This window comes from Sapajus apella, unplaced genomic scaffold (assembly GCF_009761245.1).
Source record: "Sapajus apella isolate SASKATOON/1434 unplaced genomic scaffold, GSC_monkey_1.0 scaffold144, whole genome shotgun sequence".
Lineage (NCBI taxonomy): Eukaryota > Metazoa > Chordata > Mammalia > Primates > Cebidae > Sapajus > Sapajus apella.
In genome coordinates this window covers 53,712-59,486 of record NW_022437084.1, presented here as the reverse complement: position 1 = coordinate 59,486, position 5,775 = coordinate 53,712, and the positions used below count along the sequence as shown (strand labels likewise).

The window sequence follows — 5,775 nt, the reverse complement described above, 5'->3', positions numbered from 1 at the left end:
TTTGAGACAGAGTTTCACTCATGTTACCCAGGCTGGAGTGCAATGGCGCGATCTCGGCTCACTGCAACCTCCGCCTCCTGGGTTCAGGCAATTCTCCTGCCTCAGCCTCCTGAGTAGCTGGGATTACAGGCACACACCACCATGCCCAGCTAATTTTTTGTATTTTCAGTAGAGACGAGGTTTCACCATGTTGACCAGGATGGTCTCGATCTCTTGACCTCGTGATCCACCCGCCTCGGCCTCCCAAAGTGCTGGGATTACAGGCTTGAGCCACCGCGCCCGGCCTGTGGTTTTTATATTTAAGGAGAACCAGAATCCATTTAAAATTCAAATTACACCTGAGCATTACCCTCTCCTACAGGAAAAGCAACACTCCATCTGGCCAATCATTTCAGGGGTCAGTGTCACTTTGAGCTGTTGTGGTCTTATTCCACAGCTGTATATTACAGGTGGGCTCACTGAGCTTTAGAGCAAGGGATATTACACTGAGTTATCCTGAGAAACTTTGAGTTGATTAGGAAAAGTGTGGCTGATTCCAATGTGATGGCCTGGAAGGGCCAACAGGTTGCATTGGTCTTCCTTCTCTAGAAAATTCCAGAATGGGCAGGGCATGGTAGCTCACACTGCATTCCCAGCACCTTGGAAGGCTGAAGTGGATCAATCATGTGAGCCCAGGAGTTTGAGACCAACCTGGGCAATATGTTGAAATCTCATCTCTACCAAAAGTACAAAAAATTAGCCACGCATGGTTGTGTGCATCTGCAATCCCAGCTATTTGGGAGGCTGACTGGGGTGGGTCACTTGGGCCTGGGCGGCAGAGGTTGCTGTTGCTGGGAATACTATGGACCCCTAGGTGGTAGCTGAGCAACCCCAAGCTCACGGAAGAATTGGCAAAACCCAAGCTATCTAAAATAACATGAAGAAATTGTTGATTTTTAACCCCTGAAATGAGTTATTTGCTTTGCGATGCTTGTTACGTACTGCATCAATTATTTGAGAAAAGTAAAGAATAATGTGAAAAACTGAGCTATAACTTGTAACTTTGGCTCTGCTGAGCTGTAGCTTCTAACTTTGGCTCTGCCGAGCTATTGTGCAACGGAAAGGCTCATTACCCAGATTTCTTAGGAAAGGCATATTGATTATGGCCCCGGAAAGGGAATGCAACCCTTGTGGAGAGACTATAAACAGATGCATGAGGGGCGTCTGTTGAGGAAAAACCTCAGTGGCTGAGATAAGGATGTAAAAGTCTTTCTTTTACCACTGCTCCTCCAGGCCTGCAGGAGGGGGATCCCCCCTCTTGCAGTTTTGTGGTCAGGCTGGTTGTCCTGTATCAGATCCTATTCTCCCTGCAGCTGTGGGCCCAGTGCGTTTCTTGCTGGTAATTGTAAGTTTATGTTTAACCTCTACTCTTGCTAAGGTATATGTTTTTTATGCTAACCCACAAAAAGTAATTTTTACATGGTTCTGCATTTACAATATCATGTTGTGATCCTTGGTCAATAGTTTTTGTTTATGTTTTTTATTTGTATAATTATCACTGAAACTTTGTGTAACTTTACTCACCCTCCCCTACTGAAAGAGCCTAATAAAAAACTGAGGTTTTCAGGGGCATGTTAGACATCCACAGCGCAGCATTACATGGTGTCTCCCTGGGCCCAGCTGTTTAAAAAAAAAAAAAAAAAAAAAAAAAAAAAAAAAAAAAAAAAAAAAAAAGGTTTCTTTGTCTTTCTTTTCACCGACCACTTGATCACTTTGAGAGACATTGAATCCACGTTGATATATTGGGAACTGGTCTCCACAATAGCAGTGAGCAAAGATTGTGTCACTGCACTCAAGGATGGGTGACAGAGTGACACTCTGTCTCAAAAAATGGAACAAAAATAATTCCAGGACCATCTTTTATAAATCTGAACAAAAGAAAGGTCTCTTACAATGCCTAAGGTTCTCATGCATGAATCCTAAACATGTAATTATTTTCCCAGAAAAATGACAGGAATACTTTCAAAATAGACACAATTGTGAACACACAGCTATAGGTGTTTAAAACACTGAAAGAGAGGCAGTGGTAGAAATGAGATGTGAGCAAATGTTTTCTTCATGAACACATGGGCTCTGCTGAAACAAGCTCCCAAGTCAATCCAGCTCCTTTAACTTATGCAGAGAATACTATGGACCAGAGGACCTTGAGGGCAATGCTTACTTAGAAGCTCACAGTTCACCGTTTTATCAGATGACATAAGAAAATGGATTAACAGACTACTTGAACCAAATTTTGACGTTATCAGAAAGAAAAAAGGTCCTTGATATCTTTAGTAAGTACACATTGAAACAACCTAAAACCATTTCTCAGGTAGTAGAAAATGTTTCCAACATATGATATAGATGAGAAAGCATACAGTTCTCAATGTAAACTGAACATAATAAATTTTGGAGATAAACAATTTTAAAATGGTTAAAACAATATAGCTAATAAAACGTGGGGTCAAAGAAAAAATTTTGAACACATATCATAGTTGGAAACCCACCATGTGAGCTCATAAGATCCTACCAAAGCTTATTTAAGAATATTTATTTGACTTTTTTGAGACAGAGTCTCACTCTGTGCCTGGCTTGAGTGAAGTGGTGTGATTTCAGCTCACTGCAAACTTTGCTTCCTGGATTCCAGAGATTCTCCTGCCATAGCCACCCGAGTAGCTCGGATTACAGATGCCCACTATTACACACAGTTAATTTTTGTATTTTAGTCGAGCTGAGGTTTTACAATGTTGGCCGGGCTGGTCTCAAACTCCTGACCTGAGGTGATTGGCCTACACAGCCTCTGAAAGTGCTGAAATTACAGGCATAAGCATATGCACCCAGCTAATTGTTTTTATTATTATTAATTAAAAAACAATCTGGGCGTGGTGGCTCACATCTGTAATCTCAACTCTTTGGGAAGCTGAAGCGGCTGGATCACCTGACCTTTGGAGATGGAGACCAGCCTCAAAAACATGGTGAAAGCTCGTCTCTACAAAGAATACAAAAATTAGCTCGATATGACGGCTGGCTTCGGTCCCAGCTATTCTGGAGGCTGAGGTGGGAGGATCCCTTGAACCCAGGAGGTTGATGCTGCAGTGAGGTGTGATCTTGCCATCTCTGATTTAAAAAAAAAAGAAAGAAAAAGAAGCACTTGGTTCCTGGATCTGGGGGCAGTGAATCTAAGGCCAGGTAACGCGAACTTTCCAAAAATAGACTGAAAAGAAATATTCCATCTTTCTGTTAGGGACAAGCTGCCTCAGAAAACCCCCTCCATGCAAGCTGACCAGCCCTCCAATTACTCCGCAGCTGCGTTCCTGAACTCCCATCTTTTGTACCTGAGCAAGTGAAGGAATGCACCACACTCTGAGATTGAATTATGAGTCCTTTATTAACCCAGTGACGGAGAGGTGGCTAACGCCCAAAATTCTTTCGGCCCTTTAGAAAAAGTTAGGTGGTCTTTTATACCCTAGTTTTGAAGGGGAGGGGGAACCTAGCTGAAGCAAATTTTTCACAAAAGCAGAATAAGCAAAAAAGTTAAAAGATAAAGTGGTACATGAGAAATAAAACAGTGCTAGGTGCGAGGGGTAAAGTTGTCATGAAAGACATACAACTTATAGGTAATAGGGGCTCTGCGCACTTGACAGCACCTCCATTCCCAGGCTCTGCTGGTACCACTTAACTTTGCCTCTTTTTTTTTTTTGAGACGGAGTTTCACTTTTGTTACCCAGGCTGGAGCGCAATGGCGCGATCTTGGCTCACCGCAACCTCCGTCTCCCGGGTTCAGGCAATTCTCCTGCCTCAACCTCCTGAGTAGCTGGGATTACAGGCACGCGCCACCATGCCCAGCTAATTTTTTGTAGTTTTAGTAGAGACGGGGTTTCACCATGTTGACCAGGATGGTCTCGATCTCTTGACCTCGTGATCCACCCGCCTCGGCCTCCCAAAGTACTGGGATTACAGGCTTGAGCCACCGCACCCGGCCAACTTTGCCTCTTCTCAACAAATGCATTCCTGAAGATGCCCAGGGTCATCCTGCCCCAGCTACATAGTACAGTTACATACTTAATGGTGGGAAAATAACTAAAATGAAGAAGCTAAGGTGGAGTCCGTCTGGCTCAAGAAGCTAACATAAAGCCTGAACAGCTTTTAGTGTGAGAGTTAGTTTTAGCTGGCAAAAAGCAGGTTAGCACACATCTAGGTGCCACAATTAAGCAAAGCCTGATTACAGCCATCTGGGCAGCTCGGGGAGGACACGGAAAACAAATGTCTCCACACTTGTAAATTCCTGTTTTATACAAAAATCCTGTTTTTTAAAAACTGCTCCCACAAAAGTCACAGGATGATGTATTTCAAGTCCGTCACAAGGTAACAAACGATATCTGTGCCTGCTACAAGCTGATAGATTGTCTCAGTCCTGAAACTCCCTTCTGCCCCTCTCAACCCACGTAAACCCCTCGTTTTGTAAGCTCGGGGCTGCCTCCTGTGATTGTTATGGGACAGCCCGCAGGTTAGTAAAACTTGCTTGCCTGACTTTGGGTCTACTCTCCTTTCTCTTGGCTAACCTTACACTCCCCAGTCGGAGAGACAAAGGATCAAAGGCTACTCTCTCTACAGCTCTCCGCCTTCCACCACGTCTCACATGGAAAGACAGAACGCCCAGGAGTGGCCAAGGCCAAGCACCGGCCACCCGTTCCGCACAGGGCACCCATCTGCTGTGGCCTCGGGCCAGTTCACCTCAGCAAGGGCCAACATCCTTCATCCAGAAAAGGGGTAGCCCAAGGGGACCTGAAAAGAAAGACTTTAACCCCCAGAACTTTGTAAAAGGGGCCCCGGAGAAGCTCACTTGGGTCCACTCCCACCTTGTTAAGTGCCTTCTTGATTGAATCAATTCCTGCTTTCGCCGCTTTGTTAGGTCGTTACTTTGAACGCTCCCCCCTCCAAAATTCTATGTCCAAAAGCCAAAACCTTGGACATCTCACAGTCAAGACTGCCTTCCGGTAAAACAGGGACAGGAGGAGATAAGACGGCTCCCTGCCGGGAAAGCACGTTTTCCAGGGGTTGGAACTGGGGAGCAGCAGAGCCCGGCACGAGGAAGGAGGTGGGGGGCGACGGCGCCCTTGGACAGGGGTGGGGTCTGCAGGACTTCAGGACCGGGCAGAGAAGCACGTCCCCGCCCTGGGGCTGTGGCGCTGCGCTCCGGGGACCCGCGGGAGCGAGGCTGGGAGGCTCCCAGGGCGGGGGAGAAAATGGGAAACAGCACGAAGCGGGAGGACCGGTCCGGAAGCGTTTTCAGCAGGAAAATTCGCCGATGGGAGGTGCCTGCACAGCCCTAGTTCAGAAAGACCGGGACGGGACAAGGCTCAGGGCGACTTTAAATTCAAAGGGAAGCGACCCACAGACCCTCACCCAGACGTCTCAGTTGGCTCTGTGTTGAGAAAAGACAGGACCAGCCTCAAGGTGACTTCAAACTCAAAAGGAAGCGACCCACGGACTCTCACCCGGATGTCGCAATTTGCTCTGGGTCGAGAAAAAGGGGCCAAAATTCCCAAGTCTGTGGGGACCCTACGTCCCCGGTGTAGTAGCACCAGAGGCCTGAGAAGCGCAGACAAAACAAACAGAGCGAAACTCACGCGCCGCGGTGCCACCGTCAGTCCATACCGTCCACTTCCGGGCCTGTGCCAATCAGCGCAGGACAGAAGCCAGGCCTCGACTGGACCCTCAAGGAGGTGGGCGGGGCCTGAGTGAGAGCGGGAAAGG

At 46.8% G+C, this 5,775-nt stretch overlaps 1 protein-coding gene and 1 pseudogene across 2 annotated transcripts in view; both read right to left on the bottom strand.

The window, feature by feature from the left end:
- LOC116540781 (zinc finger protein 28-like) overlaps positions 1–5,775 on the bottom strand; it is a 22,251-nt gene that overhangs the window by 8,216 nt on the left and 8,260 nt on the right. The window lies entirely within an intron of this gene.
- LOC116540724 overlaps positions 1–5,775 on the bottom strand; it is a 12,355-nt pseudogene that overhangs the window by 6,569 nt on the left and 11 nt on the right. Inside the window, exon 1 of the transcript XR_004264564.1 lies at positions 5,649–5,775. This exon is cut by the window's right edge and continues 11 nt beyond it. The product of XR_004264564.1 is annotated as a putative protein ZNF321 (transcript). The remainder of the gene's footprint in view (positions 1–5,648) is intronic.